This window comes from Microcebus murinus, chromosome 1 (genome assembly GCF_040939455.1).
Source record: "Microcebus murinus isolate Inina chromosome 1, M.murinus_Inina_mat1.0, whole genome shotgun sequence".
NCBI classification, from domain to species: Eukaryota; Metazoa; Chordata; class Mammalia; order Primates; family Cheirogaleidae; genus Microcebus; species Microcebus murinus.
In genome coordinates, this window is record NC_134104.1 from 75,827,060 (window position 1) to 75,849,759 (window position 22,700).

The following is a 22,700-nucleotide window of genomic DNA, read 5'->3' on the forward strand; positions in this document are numbered from 1 at the left end:
AAGACAAACTTCCCCAATCTTGGAAGTGAAATTCTCTTTTCTTTCAGGGTGTTATGAAGAATTGCAGAAATGCCCTCTCTTTAAAAGAAAAAGGTTTTATTTTGAAACTGGCTTCTGAAATGGGAAACCAAAAGGTTAGGGCTGGCTGTTTTTAGCCTGCCTCCACCAATGTAACCATCCCTAATAATAGTCCAAGGATCATGGGACATTTCCAGCACCAGAAGGCTGTCAGTCAACAGCATAGGTACAAAGGGAGCGTTTGCTCCTCCACAGGTCCCAGTGGCCTCATGTGTTTTAGCAGAGGAAATATACTCTGTTATAGGGGAGTGGGGGGTGAAGGAGGGGGTGGCCTGGCCTTTGGAAATTAGTCATCACTCTTATAGGTCTAGCATTTACGCTTATAAAGCACTTTCACACCTACTATGTAGTGCGATGGGCTGTGCAGGGACAATCACACACACTTTCTCGTTGAGAAAACTGAGGCTCCAAGGTCACCACTAGTGATACACAGCACTGTGTATGTTCATGCTAGGGCCCTGAAGAACCAGAGATGGAATCAATCCCCTTGTCACTCTAATCCTGGGTCACCCCTCTCCACATCTTCCTCCTCCTCTCCACTCCTCCTCTGATGAAGTAGGGCATGTTTAGTACTTTAGTGATGGGATACAAGTTTTGTATTTTTTTTTTCTTTCTTTTTTTTTTTTTTTTTTGAGACAGAGTCTCACTTTGTTGCCCAGGCTAGAGTGAGTGCCATGGCGTCAGCCTAGCTCACAGCAACCTCAAACTCCTGGGCTCAAGCAATCCTACTGCCTCAGCCTCCCAAGTAGCTGGGACTACAGTCATGTGCCACCATGCCCGGCTAATTTTTTTGTATATATATTAGTTGGCCAATTAATTTCTTTCTATTTATAGTAGAGACGGGGTCTCGCTCTTGCTCAGGTTGGTTTCGAACTCCTGAACTCAAACGATCCGCCCACCTCAGCCTCCCAGAGAGCTAGGATTACAGGTGTGAGCCACCTCGCCCGGCCAAGTTTTGTATTTTTGATCCAACATGTTTTTCCTTTGGTCTTACTTGTCTAGTCATGAGCAGGTAAATCCTACCCCAAACTCTTCTTGAACCTGATGTTTAGTAGATAACCACCAACAGATGCATGTGACTGGCCCTGGGCTGAGGTGGGAGATGACAGGTAAAGGACAGCCTCAGCCCTGCCTGGTGCACGTTTGCCCTCTGTGCCCAGAGAGGAGTATGGTGGACTCAAGCTATGGGACCTCAGAAGGAGGGTTCACTGTGAGCTGGGGGTATCCAGAAGCATTCTAGCAGGAAGTGTCTTTAATGAACAGCACCTTAAAGAACAGATCTTTGAGGAGGTCTGGGGAAGCAACAGGATAAAGTCTAGAGGTTTAAAAAGTGCATAGGACACTGTGGAGAATTCAAATAGCTTCGCCAGGCTTAGGCAGTGGAAATAATGCTGGGGAGTCACTTTGGAGCCACACTGCAGAGGGCCTTAGAAGATGAGTGGAGTCACTGGAATCTTATCCCGTGGGCATTTAGGCGTTACTGAAGGTTTGTGAATGGGAGAGCAGTCTGTGAAGATGATGTTGTAGAAAGCTCCTTTTAGCGGGGTGTGCAAGATGGATAATAAGGGGAGTGGCTGGCAGAGGAAAGATTGTAAGGAGCACTGAACTTGGAGTCAAGAGACTGGCTACACTGCTTTCTGATGTGAAACATGGTCAGATCAGCACCAGCTATAAGCATAAATGTGCATGATTATCTCATCTCTAATACGCAAACCTGCCCTGCCTAGCCCCCAGGAGGTCCTGCACATCACATGCAATGAGGGAGGTTAAAATGCTTTGTAAACTATAAATCTGCAGAACAAACACGGGAGATAACGGCCAGGCTGGCTGATGCTGTGGGAGCACGAGCTGGCTGGTGGCCCTGGGCTGGGTGGGCGAACGGAAGGTTGATGAGTGGAGCATCTTCCATCTGGAGGGATACCCCTGTTCCTTCCTGGTAACTTCTTCTGTCACCTGGCAAAGACTGGGGGCTGGCAGAAGATGGAGCCCTGTCAAGAGTCAAAGATCAGAAATCACTGAGGTCTCTAGTAACTTCCTCAAGGGAATGAAAAAAAAAAAATACAAAGCTAGCTCTTCAACCTCAAGCTTGAAATCAAAATAAACAGTTGGGTTACTGTTTTGCAGAGTTGCCGAGTAATTGTAAAGGGCAAGGAGGAGTCAGTTTGCACAATAAGATTGCTCAATGGAAAGACCCTGCCAGTGGAGGTGTCCAGGAAGGTGCGAACAGAAGCCAACTCAGTTGTTCTGACGGGCTACCTGTTGGAAGATAGGCCTTGGCTTTATAAGAAGAAGGGTTAACATGAACCAGTGGTATGGAAACTGCTGAACTGAGACTAGGTTAGTTAGGAGAGAACCATCTGGGCTTTCAGCCATCCCGGGCTTCTTGTGGAAGCATTTCACAATCTCCTTTCTTCACGGGTTATGTCCTTGGATTGAGCAGCCAGCGGGGGCATCTCAGGGTAGTGGAAAGGGCACTGGGCTGAGAGCCAGAGCTCTGCGTTGCAGGCCGGGCTCCATCACTGCCCGGTGGCGTGACTCCTCCTTTCTGGGCCAGGGTTAGACTAGACTTGATGGTCCCTGGGGCTCCTTTCCGACCTAGACCCCTGGGAGGCCCGGGGCAGGCCCAGACTATCTTTCCAGATTGGAATTCAGAGAGGACAGCTACTGTGAGTGAACTGACCTACACCCCAGAGCGAGTGGGTTTGAGACCAGGCTTTAGCTCTGGCCGTGGCAGCAACACGGGGAGTTTCAAATGAGGTCAGCTTAAGGCAGAGGCCACTGCGTGTCTGCTGACCAACGCTTGTGGATCAGATGAGTCAGAAAGTTGGGACACTTCCGAGTTCATGCTCACCAAGTTGTGGAGCTCTGTGTAACTAGGAAGAGAATTTTTCCAGTCACTATCATACGCAGGAGCACCATCTTCCCTGGGAGCTTTGACGTAAACCACAGACCATTTCCTTCCCACTCCTGTTTTCCCTCCCCAAGCCTTAGAAAATAAGATCTCTTCCCCTTCCCTTCCCCTATTTCCCAAGCAGGTTTTCAGTGATATATGCACTGCTTTCTCTCTCGTACTCACTTGCCCTTGTTCTTTCTGGTAAGCAAGAAGGACACTGGCTCAGGCTTGGGGAAGTAGGATGTTGGCCCATGAGGGCAAAGTTCACAAAGTGGGTCCCTCTGGTGGCCCAGATCCGACTGTGTGTCCACGTGGGCAGAGAGGCACCTCAGGGAGCTGCTATGTCACATTTCTGAAGAGGAGCCTCACTCCCTGAGAGCAGTTCAGGACCACTGTTGACTCTTTCTGACCCTCTCTGCAGCATCCAGAAGAACATCCAAATGATCCAAAGCTTTACTGAGACTCTCTAAATGCCAGGATGAGACAAAGGATCCGGAGGTGGACCAGTCACAGGCTCTGCTTCCAAAGAGGGAGGCAGAATAAGTGGGAAAGTCACTGTAGTGCCTTGTAGAGTGTGGGGATGGCCACAAGAATGAGAGACTTCAAAAGTAGGAGGACTAGTGTTGGTTTGGACTATCAGAGAAGGCTTCATGGAAGAGGTGATGTGAGATAAAACAATCATCAAAATCATTATTATTTTGATGAATATGATTAAAGTTAACTTTTATTGAGCTCTTACTATGTTGGGGTACTGTGTTAAGCCCTTGCATATTACTTCAGTTCCTCTTCATGAAAATAACATCATTTTGTAGACAAAGAAAGTGAGGCTCAGAGAAGTTAAGTAACTTTCCCAAGGCCACCCAGAAAGTAAATGATTAGAGCCCATGATTATCATGGAGGTATAGAAGTGAGCTGCTTTTAGTGGCGGGTAAAGAATGACAGATTGAAGGGAGCACAGCATCATTCTGATTGGGTAGGGGAGCTGTGGAGATTAAGGCCACAGGGACTTGAGGGCCAGCAGGGAGTTGGACTTTGTCCTAGAGGCTGCAGAGAGCCTGGGAGCATTTGAGCAGGACAGTGACATAATCAGAAGCTGGCTCTTGGAACCGTAATTTAGCTGCAAGTGCAGGGTGGACTCCAGGGAGGACTAAAGGTGAGGGGGTGGGCTCTGAGACTGGATTATAGTCTGGTGAGAGGTGACAAGGGTTTGAGCTATAGGTGTCAGGGGTACGGGGAAACTCAGAGAAACAACCTAAATCTGAGTTCCTGTCTGTCCATCCTGCTTTTGGCTCCAAAGGCATAGCAAGCAGAGAAGAAAGTATGCAAAGGCAGCCTCCATGCCAGTGAGGCTCCACAGGTGTGTCAGGAGCTTGCCTGTCACTTGTCTCATATCATACACCTGTGAGGTGGCACCAGTCACAGTTGGTGAGCAGTGCACCCTCTGAATTAGAAGAACCCTTTGTACCTGTCCAGTTTGTACCTTTTCTCTGTCACTCTCGTTTCCCTACTCCCCAAACCCCAAAGAAGTAGAACCAAATGAATCATAGAATTATTTTAATGGAATCAGCGTCTGAAGGAGAATACTTGGGTGGAACCAAAGAGAGGATGCTCTGAGTCATCAGCCACCATCGGGGGATCAAACAAGAGGTGGATCAGAGAGACAGACGGGGAAGGTGAGAGGTAATGAGTGCCCACAATTGCTGGGTGCATGGGTGTCTGTGGTGAATTTCAGAGGCTCCACGGAGACTGCCAGTGGGCAGACTCTCTATTTCCAAGCTCCTGACAGCCTCCTGCGCTGATGGTGGCCAAGGCAACAATGAAAGCTGCAGAGGTTGTTGACTCAGCCAAGAGAGTTTAGCCAAGGTTGGTCATGTTCTTCCTTGGTGCTTCCAAAGCGCTGCTTTGACATCTCAGAGAGCAGTACACAGGCCTACCTCTACCAGCAGTGGATGCCGCCACCAGGACAATGAATGACAGGGGCCCTGGAAACGATGCGATCAATCTGAGAATGCCCAGAGCAGGCACACAACTGAGGCTCAGTCTCCTGTCTTCTCAGTTCATTAATGTTACAAACATATAGTGCTTGTCATGCGCCAGGCATGTTCTAAGCACTTTGTAAGTTATTAACTTACTCAATTCTCATAATAATCCTATGAGGTAAGTACCTTTACCCTGTTTTACAGATGAGGAAACTGAGGCACATAGACACGAAGTGACTGTGCCAAGGCCTTACGGTGATTGGTAGAGCCCAGACTGGAGCCCAGGCAGTTTGGTTATGGAGTCCAAACTCCGAACTGCTACGCTCTGTTAATCTTTGTTCTAACTTCTACTCTAAGACTCTGGCACTCCTACAAAAAAGGGAGATCAGATCAATTCATTTCTAAAGCTGTACCCACATTAGAATCTCTAACAGTTTGTGATTCCATGGAATCAGCAAGTGGTTAGGGTTTAGGCTGTGAGTTTTCAGTGAGCTGTGAAATATGCTTTGGTGAGACGCAAATACCTATGCCTATTAATTCCACTGAGTTCTGGCATTGGCTTGCCATCGCCAAGGGTGAATCAGGTGGGTCTTCTGGCCCATTGCACGGCCCTCACCTTCACACAGGGGACTCACGGATTCTACACCAGTTTGTGACCCTTTAGCCAAACTGGGTTGTAAAACCAGTGCTCAGTCTAAGCAAAGAAAAGTGAGATGGGGAAGTAACCATACAGACTTGACTTACAGCAGCACCATGATTCAGCAAGACAAAGATGAGAGGAAATACATGGTCCCAAGCACTGGCCATCTATTGGGGTGGGCCAGAAGCTTTATTTTCTTTAGGAAGGAGGGTGAGACAGACGATTAGCTGGTACCAATGGGGTTACTTGAGTGGAAGAGATATAACCTTTCTAGTGGCCCAAATGAGAAAGGTTCTGTATGGTAATTCAATCTCAGATTTCCTAGTTTGTTTTAAACTTTTAATGTGATACTGCTAAATTCACACTGTGGATTCCATGGTAGGAAAGTAGTAGTTATAGTGGAAAGAACACGGGGCTATTGTTAGGGCATTTAAGTTCTAACCTTGGACCTGCTTCTAACTAGATAAGTGGCATTAGATAAGTCAAGACTCTCCTTGGCCTCAGTTTATCTGTAATGACAGTGACCTTTTATTGAGTACTTGCCATGCCAGTCCTTGTTCCCAGAACTTGACCTGTATTGCCTTATCTAGTTCTTACAGCAGTTTGTAAGCACTATAATTACTGCTGTGACCCAGAGGAAGAAAATAGGGCTCAGAGAGGTTAAGTGACTTACCCAAGGTCACACAGTAAGCAATGAAGCTGGGAATTTTCCCCAAGGTGTCTAACTACCTCCCATGCTTAGCGATACAAAACCATACTGCCCTTTCTTTAGAGAGAGAGGTTTGAACTCTTTGGATTTCTATGTACAATGGAGTTTTAAGTCCCAACATTCTGTACTTCTTTCTGTTTAGGGTATTTGTGCCAAAGTTGGCCCTTCCAGGAGCAGCAGGTGGCTTTGCTAAGCACTGGGCTGTGGACCGAGCCAGTGCTTTGTTCATGCATTTGTTTCAGTGACGTTTGGCAGCTTCCATCAACCACCTGCCCTACCTTGACGGTCAGCTCCATGAGGGCAGGCCCCCACCATTGCATTCCTAGCCATAAGCACTGTAGGTCCTCAATGAATATAAGGATGAATGACAGAATACAGTGCAGCTGAAGTGTTGGAAATATAGAGAAGCAGAGCAGAATGAGCTCAGTAGATTGTGACCATGTCCTGATGGACAGTCCAAAAGCTGGGAGTCTTCTCCTAGAGTCAAGGCTTTGGCTTTTGGTTTAAAAGCTGCAATGTGGCATATGATCCTCTGGTAACAAATAAGACATGTCTAGTCTCTGCACTGAAAAGTGCACATATGGAAATGGCTGCTGAAGGCTGTCCCTCAGTATCTGGCTGTTAAGAAGGGCTTTGAGAGCTGAGCTCAAGATCACTAGCTCTCAGGGAGGCTTTGGCAAGCCCGTGAGCCTCTCTGGGCTGGGGTTTGGACTAGGCCCCCAACCTGCCATGTCCCCGCTGAACTTTCCTTCCCACCTTGGGAGCTTATCAAGTCCTGTCTTTCCTGCCACCTGTTACCAATTGAAGTTTACCTATCTCATGTCCTGTGCCCCTAGAATCCTGTTCTCCACTAAGTGATATTTATCATTGGCCACTCTGATGATCACATCCAACATGTGCTCTCAGATATTCATTCATGTGCTTTGCCCTGGTAAAACATCCACATTTTACCATACCCTTGAAGACATCATTAATGATGGTAATTTTAGGCCCTGGGATAGGTTTGTGGGGAAAAGATTGTTATTATTAATTGCAAGTATAATAACATCCATTGCAATTGACAAAACACTTCCTTATCCTTTACCCCATTTGATTCTCACATGGGCAGGTCCTGCCGTCTACAAGGGCAGGTGGGAGGGGACGGTTGGGGAGAGAGGAGAGGTGTGTGGTCTCTGCTCTATGGAACTTCTTCATTTTCTTCTTCGTATATGAGAGAAGGTTGGTCTGATGATCCTAGGGCTTCCTTGGCTTCGACTTTTCTCAAGTCTATCTATTGCGAGCTGTGTTTTAGGGAGAGCAAATGAGACTTAGGGGGTTCAGGCTGTTTGGATTCCATGCATTCTTAGGTGGCTTCCCTATGTGGCATTCTCCTATGGCACTGCCCGTGAGTGAAGTGCCAGCCCCTCTCGAGACGGGCAGCATGGCGGTTGTCGTCATAATTATTTCACAGACAGGGGCACAGAGATTCAGAGAGATCAAATGAATTATACAGGGTCACATCCTGGAACTGGGTAGAATGGTATAATTGGGATTTAAACCCAGGCCTCAGGATGGCCAGCCCTGCTTGTGGGGTTAGTAAGGTTTCTGGAGAGTTCTTCATCTGATTGTACTTGGGCTCCCCTGAGGCCCTTGGCAAGATTGGCTCCCAGAATGCTGCAGCTGGGCTCTGAAGTGGCTCCACTGAGGCAGGACAGGGCTACCCTCTCAACACAAATCCCAGCCCCTCCGATTCTGTGCCATCTCCCCCTTCCCCAATTCCTTGGCTATCTTAGCAGCTGTGTGCTGAGTGTTTGTTCTCTGACCCTCCAAATCGCTTCTCCATCCTTTCTCCCAGCCTCTCCGGGAAGCTGGCCTATATGGGTATCTTCAGGTTCCCTCGTCCTGACTGCTGGTTGGCGTCAGCCCAGCACTGATTAGGTGGTTGAAGGTGAGGGCGGGGGCGATGCTGTTTCTTCCCCTCACACCCTCTCTGATGGCTGCAGGGTGGCCGTGACTGCTCCTCTGCCAAAGCTGCACCGTGGTGGGCGGCCCTCTCCACACGGTCCCAGGGCTGTCCAGACCCTGGAAACTGCCTCAGGTTTTGCCATTTCAGGCCAAGGGCTGGTGACAGCTTCTGGTTGTTGTGAGTGTCTGGGTGTATTACCACCTCTTGGGTTTCCTTAATCCTGCCATTGTAAATTAACTCATTAATCTCTCCTCGCTCACTCTCCTTGGGTGTGTCCTCTGCTTGTGTCCTGGACCATGACTGACACAAGCTGCTTCATTCTTCCTTGTTCCTAGTCTCCCACTTTCTAAAAGCATTTATGACCCCTGGCTTTAAATGTGAAGGTCTGCAGATATTGCTCCTTGTGATGTTTGACTAACAAAACAAAACCCAGCTAGAGGGAGAAGCGAAAGGTTGGGGTGGCACAGGGGTACGGTGAAGAGTTTTGGGTTGGAACTGCAGGCTGAAGGCTCAGGTTTGCCCCTTACTGGCTGAGAAATCTTGCCGGGTCACCTGACCCTTCCATTACATAGCAATAAGAATAAGTTCTGCCTTCTCTTCCCCATGGCCCTCTTGGGAAGATCAAATGAGGCAAAGCCAGAGAAGATACTTGGTAAATGCTGAAGCATTTTCTGAGCATTAGGTGTTACTGTTGTTTTTATCATACATGGCACTCACACAAAATCCTCAAAAGGCCATGAGCTGAATTTTCCAGTGCACTCAGATTTCCCTGTCGCCTCTGTGCCTCCTGGATTAGGAGACCTGGCATTTGTGGAATCCAAGATTAATGTCCAAGGAGGGTTGGCCAAGCATGGGTCCACATGGCATAGCTAAAAATACTTTTGACCTCAGTGGGAGCATCTCAGTCCCCAGAGGGGGTGGACCTGTGGGATGGAAGGTGTATGAGGGGAATGACCTCCTTCAACTGAGGTTAAGAGAGGGCAGGGAGAAAGTGGCTGTCACGAGGCCCTTCTGTTTTAAGAGCAGGTGGGAATTCTAGCTTGATCTCTCTCCGTCTCTCTTTCTCTTTCTCTCTCTCCCCCTCTGACTCTGTCTCTTTCTCTTGTCTCTCTCTCTCTCTCTGCCTCTGTCTCTCTCTCCCCTGTGTGTTGCAGTGGTGGGTGGGATGGAGATGAGGATTGACCTGAACCTTTCTTACTTTTCTGTTAGAGCGAAGCCTACACTGTAAAGCTCTTCCTCATGGCTTCTCAGGGATTTCCCCAGACTGCCAGTGGAGATGACAGACACCTAGAGCCAGAAGGAGGTAATCCTAGGATCTTGATTTGGAGTCAATGGCAGAAGCTGACTTTAGTCTAGGGAAGCAGAATCTAATCCAGGAGCCTTGCCCTAACATCCCCAGGGCTGGGAAGTGGGGAGGCTCACTGCCTCTCTATCCTAAAGAGAGGATACTGTAATTCTTAGAGCTCTAAACCCTTGCTACTTCAAGTTTGGTCCATGGATCAGCAGCAACTGGGAACTTCAGAGAAATGCAGAATCTCAGGTCTGTTTCTGTCTGTGTCTCTCTTTGTGTCTCTGTCTGTCTCTCTTTCTGCCTCTCTCTCCTGTGTGTATTGACCTGTAAATCAGAACTTGCATTTTAACCAGATCTACTATGGATTCGTGTATGCGTTAAAGTTTGAGAAGCACTGTTTTAGAAGCCCTCTGAAGTACCTGAGGGGGTCACCAATGGGTGAGCTCCACTTGTACATATGGGGGTCCCACAAAAGATTACCTATTAAAGGGGGATGTCATTTGCATTTTTAAAAAGATTAAAAAGTCAAAATCAATGTGGTCTTTTCCTTCCTTTGGTAAAAGAGGAAATTCTGCTGAAGTAGGGACGCTGCTCCCTATCTCTGCTTCAGGGGCCAGGCCTACATCTGCACTGTCTGCTCAGATGTTCTAGACCTCCGTGCACAGGCCTGGCACAGGGGAGGGGCAGCTCCACAGGGAAGGGCTGCATAGGAGACTCGTGGATATCGGGTTCTTTCCCAGGCTGAGCCATTTCTAGCTCTGGGGGTCTAGCCTTGATAGCACTGGCTGTGAGGCACTGAGGACACAAATAGGAACCTGTGACAACCTGGACACAACCTGTCACGACCTGGGACTTTAGAACTCAGCTTGGTTTCCTGAAAGGGGAGGGCAGAAGGGTGCAGAGCTTCCTCCCCTGTAGGTGGAATTATGCAGAGAGCTTAGTGTTTGTTGTATGAGGAACATCCTGGCAGGATCGGAAGGAGAACCAGGAGCTGAGAAGAGATAAGCCTGCTTCCAGCTGGGATCTGGGCACAGCCCCTCGGCAGCAGGTTTTCAGGATTTCCAGAGGGAGTGCTTGGCGGGCCTGCAGAACCGTCTTTTCAGAGTCTCGGTTTGCTGCCATTATAAATAACTGTGATTTGCATTCCTTTTGCATCTTATCCTGAAGGAGCTCAGAGCATTCTGCTATGCTTCCTCAGGACGACCCTCACACAGGTCCCTAGCAGGCAACGTTCATGGCTTCCATTTTACAGAAGGGGAAACTGAGGGTCTAAGAAGCCATGTAAGCCTGCTACCCATGTCTGGGCTAAGACTGGCAAACTTTGGGAAGAAACAAGCACTTTAGCACAGCCTCAGAACCCTCCAAACACTAGCCCTACACTCCTTCTGGTCTGAGCTCCTGCCTCTTCTCCTGCTGCGTCTTACCCTCTGCCCAGACCACCCACCCCTACTTCCTTGCCTGAACACACTGGACCCTCTAGTTGTGCAGATGTGTTTCCTTCTCTACCTTTCTGCTTCTGAACCCCCAGATACACACCCTTACCTCTCTCTTGTGACTTAATTGTCCTCCCTGATTGGAGTTGCCTGACAATGTGCTCCCTGGCCAACTACCAGCCTTCAAAACCTTGAAGGCAGGAGTATGATTCCAGCCATCAGGTACCCGCACAGTACCTCTGACAATGCTTGTGTAGTGACGCATCAGCCAGGAGACGATGCATACAAGCCGGTGGATGAAGCACAGAGAGGTTCTGTTACAAAATCATGCCATCCAACAGTTCTAATACTACGGAGGGGCCCATTCTAAAAAGATTTAAAGTAGGAGCCGTAGTTCCCTATAAAAAATTTTGCTGTGGTTTAGAGAGGTCTTGAGAGGCACAACCTGGCACTGGCCTGTAACTCAAGACACTTGAGCTTTCGGAGTCTTCTTCACTGAGATTATCTGCCATCCAGGGCTGTCACAAGGATGAAATAAGGTGAGGTACCTGTAAAATGTTTATTAGGGGATTGGCACCTACTAAGCCTTTGATACTTATCTACTACTAGCTAGTAGGGAGAATTATTCTTTCTTCTCCTATCCTGGAGCCCAAATAATACCTGTGGACAGAGGAGAGAAGGGCTAGAGGAAATCTCAAATTTGGAACTGAGTTTTTCTCTTCAGGATGTGAATGCTCTGGATCTTAAGAAATGATTATCCAGGATTCTAAACACAGTGACTTAAAGAAATGGTATAGGATATCCAGGGGCCAAGCTAAGCTCTTCCACAGCTCCAATTACACAACTATTCACCAGTTACTTAGGGGCCAAGCAGGCCCAACCCCTGGGCAGGTGGTCTCCATTCTGGAGAATTTCAGGTTGCAAAGCCAGAGGTGTGGGGTGGAAAAAGGACTGGCCTGGGATCCTCAGGACCAGGATTTTTTCTCTGAGTCAACTTGTGGCCATGGAGCGTTCATTCCCCCTCTTTGGGCCTCAGCTTCCTTGTCTGTCAAAAGACGGACTAGACTAGATACTTGATAAGGCCTCACCCTGATTCTGCTGTGGAAGATGGGGACCTGTGCAGCCTCTGCTCCTCAGGCATCTGCATTTCCCTTCCTTCTCTCCACGTCTACCCATCCTAACGAGGATGGTTGTGACGGAATGAGAATAAGCCCATAATATAGTGCTTTATGTATTCAAGGTGCTTCTATACTCACCTTATTCTACCTTTACAAACAGTTCAGCCAAGCAGGTGAGGTGGATGTCATAATCTCCATTTATAGAAGATGAAACTGAGGCTAGGAGAGGGAGAGAGGACCAAGGTCTCATTGCTCAGCAGAGGCGGAGCAGTGCCTTTGCATTCCTTTCTGATTTTCTCTGCCAGCGACTCCCAGGACGGATGGTGCCGGGTTGGTTCCCTGCGACAAAAACGAAGCCCCTTCTGCTTCTTCCTGATCTCCCTCTCCCTGCCCAGCCCCAGTCATCCTAGTCTTTCTTGCTTGGCCTCCCAGTAAGAGAGGGATGTGGTAGACTTGAGTCCAGGGTGAGTCCCCTAGATGAGTGTGATGAAGGCCCAGTTTCACCCCCTCTGCCACTTCCCCCCGCATCCTCTGCTAAACCTCATTCAGGTTTCACCTCCTGACCAAACCTGCACGCTAGGGCCTGAGAGACTTAGAGCTATTGTTCTATGGGTGTGCACACACACAGTGCTGAGGATAGAGACAGTGCATGGGAGCATCGCAGGCCAAGTGTGACAGTGTGACTTCTGAGCTGCACAGTTGACCTGCTCTGATGGGTTGAAGACAAGTAATTGGGCAGAAAGTCATGCACCTGGAAGATAATGAGATAAGCTCCCAAAGAGGGAACAGGGAGAGGTAGTACAATGCCTGCAATGAAAGTAGGTGCGTGAGTTACTGAGGAGAATTAGTCAAGGAGATTTGGAAGAATTTAGGCATCTCCGTTGAAACATTTCTCACACCCATCCCTTTCCTCCATTTTTACTGCCGCCACCCTCTCACTTCTCACTCAGGAAGTTGCAAAAGCCTCCCAACTGGTCTCCCTGCTCCATGGATCCCAACCTACCTGTTCAGCCGTATTCCTCAGTGCTCCCGTCTGAGCATGCCGGGCTGTAGCCCATGAGCTACTCACTCTTCCTGGTCCTGTACTTTTCCATCTCCAGCCTTTGCTCTCGTGTTTTTCCCTCTGCTTAACCCTCCTAGCCCTGCAAGTGCAAATCCAACCTCATTCTTTCGGGCCCATTTCAAATGCCACCTCCTCTGTGAAGTCTTTTCTGATCCCATTTTCTCCCCTCCTTCCCGGGGGAGTGACCTCTCACCCCTCGGAAATGTATATGATAAGTGATTTTTTTGGTCTTCCCTTTTAAGGCTTTTATTGCCATCTACCTGGTATTATAACTATTTCTAGTTTGTCTTATCTCCCCCACCAGACAGAGATCGCCTTGCAGTCAAAAAAGAGATCACTTTCAAGTTTGTCTCCCTCAGCGCCTTGGCTGCTATTTAGTTATTTGATGAATTAATAAAGACATAAATGAACAAGTACTTGTCAGGACAGGAAATAGAAGAGCTCTGGCATCTGAGCTTCAAATAAGGTTAACCATAAAACCCAAATTAAACTGGTGATGTCATTTTGAGGCACGTGTTGCGGGAAATGCAAATAAATACATTCAAAGAAATGCGGATCAGAAAGAAAAGAGCCTGGCAAGGGAGTGCAACCCAGGGGACCAAGAAAATAGGTACAAGGGAGACGGTGGTGTTTGTTTTATGCTTAGTAACAGGAGAAGTCAACAGGAGCTGGAAGAAGCATCTCAGGGTGGGACCTGATGAATCACAAAGCTTCCATTTAACCCTTAAATAGCCCCATATGTCTTCCTCCAGGTAGGAGCCACAGGAAAGAGAAGTGTCTGCCCCATTAGTGGGTACCAGAGTCATTGAATTCGTCCACATTTAATGTTTACCTTCAGTCAGGCCAGTGAAGAATATCAACATGGGCAAGGGACAGTCCTTGCCCCCTAAAATTCACAGTCTACTTGGAAAAAGATAGCCTGGCTCCAGGAAATCGTGACAAAGCATGCCATCAGTGTGCCTTCAGAATGTGTAGAGCGTGTGCCACGGGGCGGTGGAAGAGCCCCAGGGAATTCCAATAGGAGAACGTGGGAGCAAGGGCCAAGGTGAGGGAGAATTTGTGGAGAACATGCTTAAGAAGCAGAGGCTTCAGCATGGGCCTGACTGACTGTCACCAGCCTGCAGAAGTGTCTGTGAACAGCACTCACCTATGAGCTACAGAGGGAAGCTTGCCTGAGGAAGGCGACCCTCACTGGGCCTGGGCACAGGGGACTGGAAGGCCCAGTGCTGGGGCATGTTTCCCAAGACAACAGGTATTGACTGACCAGCAGGAATGTGCTAGAATGGCTGAGAAAGCTCACCCTGTCTTGTGTGTGTGGGGGAAGTAGGAAGGCCAAACAAAACTAGAGATAGAAAACTCTGCTGAAAATGAAAGCAATTTTCCCTCATCCCAATTCAGTTCTACCTGTGCAGGTGGAATGCAGGGGTGAGTCCCTAGGGAGGTGGATATTGGAAATCAAGGCTTCTCTTGGTCATTGAATTATACCTTGGCTTAGGGAGAGCGAGGGTAAAAGTAACGAGAGGAATGAGGGCCCTCTCATTTTTAGCAGCCCGTGTTCATTCATCGCCTCATCTGCATAGGTAAATCAAAGCAGTCCGCAGGGCAGGGCCAGGCAGCTGCCGCTGTACAGCTGCACAGAGGGCTCCCGCAGTGGCTGTGGCGGGGAGTCCCCAGAGCTGCTGCGGGCCACCCGCGCCTGCACTGTCTAGACAAGGTGCAAGGGAGGAGGGAATGAGGAATGAAAGGGAATGAAAGGCTGTGTCAGAGCAGACAGCAGCGGCCTTGGGTGTCATAACCCCTCTGGTTTACACACGGGGAGACCGAAGTCAAGAAGGGCTTGATCCCGGTTAACAGACTCGGTGACCGCCAGGGCTTCGACCAGAAACCCCTTCTCCCAGCTCGAGGGCCAGTGGTGTGTCCAGTGCCCTTGCAGAACTGGGGTGGAGCAGGGCGTGGGAAAGGTACCCCGCGGGACATGCTGGTGCATCCTCCCAACCAGCTGCTCTCTGAGGGTCAGCCTCTGCCTTTTATTTCAAACTACCGTTCTCCAGGGCCACGGGAAGTTCCAGGGAAATGTGTTTTCCCTGAGAATGACACTCATAATTCCCATGAAATTAGCAAACATCTTGTTGCTGTTTCTTTGCTTTTGTTTTGGGTTTTTAGTTGGGTGGAATCCTCTTAAATCTCTTCATTGTTGCTTTTGTGGGCAAAGGATTTGTGGCCGCTTATTACTTCTGAATGGCAAAAAGTAGGAGCATTTAGAAATTTGTGCTTGTTCTACAAATCTTACTATACGTTTTTGAAAGGATTAAACACAACGCAATTTTATTTTAGGTGTTTAAGGTGTTTAAGCTGAAAGGCAGCTATGCTCTGTTGGGGAAAATACTAACCTTGACATCAGAAAACCTAGGCTCAAAGGCCGGCTCTGCCACTTCCTAGTGTGGGGCTTATTTATTTATTTACTTTGGTCAAGTCAGTTTATCTCTCTGAGCTTCAATTTCTTAATCTTTAAAATGGGGATGGATATTAATATCTACCTCAGTAATTTATTTATTTAAATTTATTTAACAGATATTTATGAGCTTCTATTAGGTGCCAGGTGATGTTTTTGAGACTGAGATAAAATCATGAACAAGACAGCTAAAATCCCTGCTCCCTTAGAGCTTATAGTGGAGATTAAAGGAGATAAGATGTACTGAAGAGTTTAGCACTGTGCCTGGCATGTAGTAGCTGCTTAATAAATTGTAAAGGTAGAACTCTCACAACACTGGGTCCTGAGACAGAGGTTTCAGTCTTACATTAAGCAACCGGAAGACCTTTGGAGCCTTAGACACCTAAGCACTTTCCAGTGCTGGCCTGGGTTAGTGTGACCTTCTTCCACACAAATGCTTGGTGTCCCTCCTATGTGTCACCATTCTTACAGGGTTTCCATAGACAGAAAACTACTCGGCTCATGTAAGCCCCATTCATGTGGGGACAAGACCAGGGTCACCAGCCCTATACATGTCTACTGAATAGTCCTTGTCTTATGGATCAGTTCTAAGACCTAAAATTAAACTTCTAACTATCTGTCTGTCTGTTCCTTGCTTTCTACTTATGAACCTTTCTCTGCCTATTAGTAAGCAGCTTAGCTGAAAACAAATGAAAATCTGATGAAATCTGCTCTATCCCTAGATGAACTTGGAGGACGTGGAGGTGGAGGAGTTAGTGACCAGTAATCATAGTCAGTGAAATTTCCACTGAGTTGTGTTGATCCGTCTTAAGGGATTGGTGCACTTCCTTTCCAGTGATGGTATATTGAAGGGAGTTTCAAAAGAAGTGAATTTGGGTCTCAGAACCAGCACTAGTTAACTAAGTCCAAGTCAGAGAATCATGGACAGGATGCAGAATAAACACTATTTTGTTCAACTCTTTTATTTTATAGTTACGAGAACCGTGGTCCAGAAATGTGAGGCCCCTTCCTGGTAAGATCCATCTGCTAATTAATGGCAGACAGAGTGATGTGAGTGTCATATAAGTAGTCACAGAACCCCACTAAAACCTAGGTGTCCTGACAGCCAGTCCAATGCTTGTTCCTTTAGCCCTTTCAAAGCCGGAAATACCACATAATACTCTTCTTTTAGAATTTTGAACACCCCTCTCCAAACAATTGCTGGGTAAATTTGATTTCTGTTCATGACAGTGACTTCAACAACTAGAATTAAGAGCTGAATTTAAATACCTGCAGGGATGTAAAAATGAAGAGTCTTCTGATTTATTGAGTGGAATCTTAAATACAGAAATAGAACAAAGTGAACATAATAAATGGAGGTTGGTTTTGTTTAAACCTAAGAAAGAAATTTTTGACATGCACAGCTGTTAAAGCTGGAATGTTCTGCCTTGGAAGAGTAAGGTCTTTGCTGCTGGAGGTGACCAAGCAGATGCCAGGTGCTCATGAGGTAGTGGGTGGGTCAGGTGACCTTTAGGTCTTCCACATCTTTAATAAACCCATGTGGAATTTATGAGATTTCCCACATTTAAGTAATTCCTTCTTGAACCCATTTGTGCATCTGCACTGCCAACTAGTCACTACCTCTCTTGCTCATTAAATTTACTATCTAGTATGCAAAGTAGTACTTCCTTTTATTTGCTCTAAAATTAACTCTTGCAAACTTTGGGATAAGGGAAGTTTGGGATAGTTCTGTTTTTCCGAGATTTGCTGATTAAGTACATAGTTCTATTCTATCAAATATTGTCATATCCCTTCTCAGCCTGCTCTTTTTTTGATTGAGAAAAATCTAATTTTGTTAAATCTATCTTTATACCAACAAGCCTCCGTCATATTGGTGATTTGAATAGTTCTCTGTCCTTCTCCCACCTCCCCAGCTCCACTAAATTTTTCTTGAAGGTCCGTGAATAGAACTGCCACGTTTTTCCTGAGCCCACACACTGCTTTCATGTGAACATGGGATAATGCCTTTTCTATCTGGCTTCCGTACTCTTTCTGATGAAGCACAACATTCCTGTAAGCATCTCAGCTTCAGCAGCCATTGGAGTCTAGTTTTTTCAGAGCTGATCTCAATTTCTGTCCTACCATTATTAGCTATGTGATACTGTGTAAGTCACTAATTTTCCCTTGTATAATGGGGATACTTAAAAATACAATACTTAAAAAAATTGCTAAGAAACCAAACAATAAAAAAAATCCCGGCAAGTGTCCTGCATGATGTCTGGTACAGAGGCTGTATTTAATATGTGTTAGTGAAAGTGAAATGAAATAGACTTAAATATGTTTCCTGAGCTGTGATATGTTAGTCCATCATCTTATAAGTAGAGATTGGGTATACTGTACCTAAGAGAACTGCTTTATATTTGCCCAAACTGAAGCTCAGTTATTACATGTTTTCCTCCTTCTTCTGAGATCTTTGTGTCCCTGAGATTTAAAGTCAGCGGACTCCAGTCTGAGTCTCTTCTCTGTGATTTATTAGCTCTATGATCTTGGCTCTTTAGCATCTCTAAGTCCATTTCCTCAACTGTAGCATTGAGATAATAGAAATACTTGACCTGGAAACACAGGCTTTGAACCTGAATCAACTCAGAATGCAAATCCTCACTCCATCAATTTCCAGCTTTGTGACCGTGGACAAGTTGCTTAACCTTTCTCAATTTCCTAATATACAGAAAGAAAAAAATAACACCCTCGTCACAGAGTTCTTGTCATAATTCAATGAGATAACTATGTACAGTACTCAATATAGCCCCTGGTCACACACAGCAGGTTCTCAACAACAATTAGCTGTGTTTCTCCCCGGGTCATGGGTTGTCCAGATACCTTGTAGCTTCCAAAGAGGTGTGCAGGTATGAGGAGCTATTGTTTGTCATGGTATTTCTTTACCCAGAAGCAACATTGCATAGTTGAGAGAGTGGATTTGGATTCCAACAGTGATTCTATTGCTGTAGGCTTTGGACAGACACTGCTCCATGAGACTGGGTTCTTTGTCTCAAATGGGGATGACAGATCTCTTCCTGCTTACCTTGCAGGGGTTCCTTAAGCATCAGATAAAATACTGATGGTGAAACCAATGTAATCTGAAAATGAGGTACTATGATAACTAGAAGTATTTGATGACATTTGTGAAAATGGAAGTTTTGTGACTTTGTACTTCTTTCATGTGCTTCATTAAAATGTGAAGTAAGACCCAAGTCAGTGTCTTACTGACTCTGGATTTCTGATTTCTAGTGATCTTTATGTTAATATCTTCTATTCAAAGAGATTGCAACAAATATCACTAAGTTGTTTCTACCATCTTTGTCAAGATGACATGTACCATACCAACCAATTTTGCAGTCAAGCTGCTCTATGATGTAAAAGTCCAATTACAGATATCTTTAATCTCTGAAAATTTAAATCTTTGGGTTTCATTAGTCCCCTGCTTGACCCCTGGTCCTAGCCTCTTAAAAACATTGCTTTGTTAAAATCCTTCTGTTGTTTTTCCCATAATAGGTTATGTTTGTTACATTTCCATAATCCTACTCTTTGTTATTAATTCCAGACACGGCAGTGAGATTTAGTGTCTTGTAATTTAGGGAGCTCATCATGTGGATGGAAATCCCATTGGCAGTGTGGTGTCCCCTCTGGTTCACTGACCTTTTGTAATGACAGGCTGTGCATTCTGGACAATGGCTCCACAATTTTACTCATGACTTACTACAGAATTCTAGAGTAAAGGCCATTGATCCAGGTGATTTATTTACTTAGTTTGTCTGTTCCTTTTGGGGGCAGGGCAGCAGTACACAGCACGGAGCCCTGAATTGTTAGGCAATCGATTGGAACTCTTTCCACAAGTCTGCTGCTAACTTGTTGGATGAACCTGAGCAAGTCATTTTCATCTGTGGCTCAGCATCTCCATCTGAGACTTGAAGGGGTTGGATGAAATGATCTCTAATATCCTTTCCAGTTTTGTCATTTTGTGATTCTGAACTATGCTGTCATTCATAGTTCTTCCTGGCAAGGTCCTAGATGGGCAAGGCTAGGGGTAGCTGGAACATCTGGTGACACATCTTCCTTTCCTTGCCGGCACTCAGAAGCTCTTCTTCAGATAAACTGTGGGGAAAGCATCCCTGGTCAAGCACACAAGACTATGAAACTCAGAAACCAGGATGACAACACCTAGACCAGACAAGCACTCAAAGGAGAGGATGTGAAATCATTGGTATTGATTTTCTATTAGTCAAATAAATTGCAAAAATAGCCATAAATGAAATTTAGAGTAAAAATAAAAAGGAGAAAGAGATTGCTTTGCTTGTTTCATCCTGCTGACATTCAACTCTGTCTTCATTAAGGCCACATGCAGAGGAAAGGGACTTGAGCTGGACAGACTGCTGAGCTCTACCCTGAAGGCATTCTCTTGTTGGTGACCTTGTCTGTTTCCCTGTTTGGACCTTTATTTCTTCTACATGTCAATGAGCACCCTGGGCTTTGGTGGTGCCTCTCAAAATGTAATTCCATGTGAATCATCTGGAGATCTTGTTAAAATGCGGATTTTGGTTCAGTAGGTCTGGAGTGGGCACTCAGAGTCTACAGTTCTAACACAGTCCTGGCTGTTGCTGCTGCTGGCCCTTCCTTCTAGATGATCTTTAAAGTCCTTGTCATCTGTGAATATCCATGCTTCAAATAACCCACCAATACTAATGTGAGAAGAAGAATAGGAGACATCTCTAGATGATACATTGTCTACATTAAAATACTTTTTTGTTTTAGAGAGGTAAAAATGGAATTGCCAAACCTGGGCTTAAGCAAGAGGGAGGATGGACACTCAAGGGGACATTTGCTGAGAAGTCTGAGATGGTTCGAAAATGTATTAATGCTTGAAAGGAAAGAAGGAAAGCGAGGCAGAAAGTTTGCTTGAGGCAGGTATGAAAGGAGCAACCATCCACAAAACCCACGAGTGATGGTGTTGGACATGGTCATAGAAAAGTAATAAAGAGCTTAACGCGAATGCTGCAGAGACACGTGATTGACCTTGTGTTTTATTGTCATTGTCCCATGTGTCCTCACGGCATGCCTACAAAGTTGTGGGGGAATAGTAGGGCTCTGCCCACCACAAGGAAGAGCTAGGTGGAGAGAAAGGAGGGCCAAGAACACTGAGAGAGAGGGAGACTCTGGGCCGGGTGCAACCTCTGACACCCCATGAGGGGCTGGCTTGTGTCTGCTGAGGCTCTCCCCGAGTCACCCTCTGGAGCCACCATGGGCCACGCTGTGGGGGAAGGAAAGTGTCTCAGCACAACCTCAGTTTCACTTCCTGCCTCAAACCCAGAGAGTCATTATATAAATATCGACCTCAGCAGCTGCTGCCCTCACCCTCTTCTCGCTATTACTCCCGAAGCTCAGCTCACAGCCAGTGCGCCTGCAGCCTCTCACTTTCCCCTGGTCCCACGGCACTTGCACTGGGCCCGCCAGGTGGGTGCCTGGGTCAGAAATGAATCACAACCACCCTCTGGTCCTCCAGCCAGCCATGCCTAGCAGCCCTCACCTCACTGAGTGGGGGAGGTCGTCCTGACCGGTGGCCCACGTTCACAGATGTGACAGGCAGTCAGGCCATCTGTGGAGGCACAGAATGCACCGTCAGCACTTGTGCTGATAGAGGTGAGGCAGAAAAGAACTTGGCATGTTCATATATATATATTATATACATATATATAATATATATATATTGATTTGAGCTCATTTCATAGTGTATACACTATGAAATGAGCTCAAATCAACAACACTTTCAAAGGTGTGTTTTAAGTCAGGAAGCACTGAGGCATGGTATAAAGACTGGTCTGGAATGGAAGACCAAGAATGTGCTCATCTCCACTCTATATGAATGAGAAAAATCTTCTAATCTTCAACCATAAGAACTTCCCTTTGAATGCTGGTTCATTTTTGTTTACTTGTTTTATTTCTGAAAATGTTATTTAAAAAGCAAAACAAACAAAACCCCATAAAACAGGCATGCCAGTTAATCTCCCTGATTCTCAATGTCTTCATCTTTACAATAATGACATGAGCCTTGCTTCTCTTCCAGTTTCCAGGGTTGTTGCTAGGAGCACATGAGATGTGTAATGCTTTCCCCTCTGCCTACTGAGCACAATGCTCGACATGTTATAGTATGTGCATGTGTGTGTGTGTGGGGGGGGGGGTGTTATAAGAAAGGCCAGCAAAATGGAAGCTGTTATTCCAAGATATTATGATTACTCACACTTAACATTATAGCCATGATCATCTTGGAAACAGAAAAGCCTGGGCAGAGACTGGCAAAATGGCTTCACTAGGCCCTTAAAAAAGTGAATGTAAAGCAGCATTTGGGAATCTCATCATCTATGTGTTACTCAAAGTATCGTATGTTGTCAAAATATTATGCTCTTTCTCCCACTTCATCTACTTGTAACCTGACTAGATATTTGTGATTTATTATTAAATGACACAAAAAAGATTACCAAACAGTTTGTTCAGTGTAAATCCATTAAGAATATCATATATAAGCTTTTGAAAAAGATTTAAAAAGGATGAACATTCACCAAAATGTTGATGCTAGTGATCTCTGGGTGATGGTATCTGGGTGGTATGAATTTCTTACTTTGTGCTTTATTTGAATCATCCAAATCAGATAGGAATACCATCAGAACTATTGGTACCCCAAGGAACACAGAGACTAGGTGTTGTTAGCTTTTCCTTTTCCCTAATCACATGCTGGTGTCAAGTGAAGAGAAACCAAAGGTGAGAAAGCTAAAGCAGGTCAGCATGGGTCCAAGTAAGGACTTTCCACTGAGTGAGGGTCTGGAGTTATTATTTTTAAGAATCGGTTTCCCAAGAGTGATTGATTGGTTACTATGTTTGTCAGTCTTTCATTCATGCATCCATCATCATTCATTTATTTGGTCATCAAAGTTATCAGATCAGTTATACAGGGTAGAGGAAGGGCACGGACTAGTTGTCCAAGGATCACGGTTCAAGTTCTGCCACCATTTTTCTGAGGCCATGAGCCCCTTGGCCACACGGGGCTTGCCGACATGTGAAATGGGGCTCA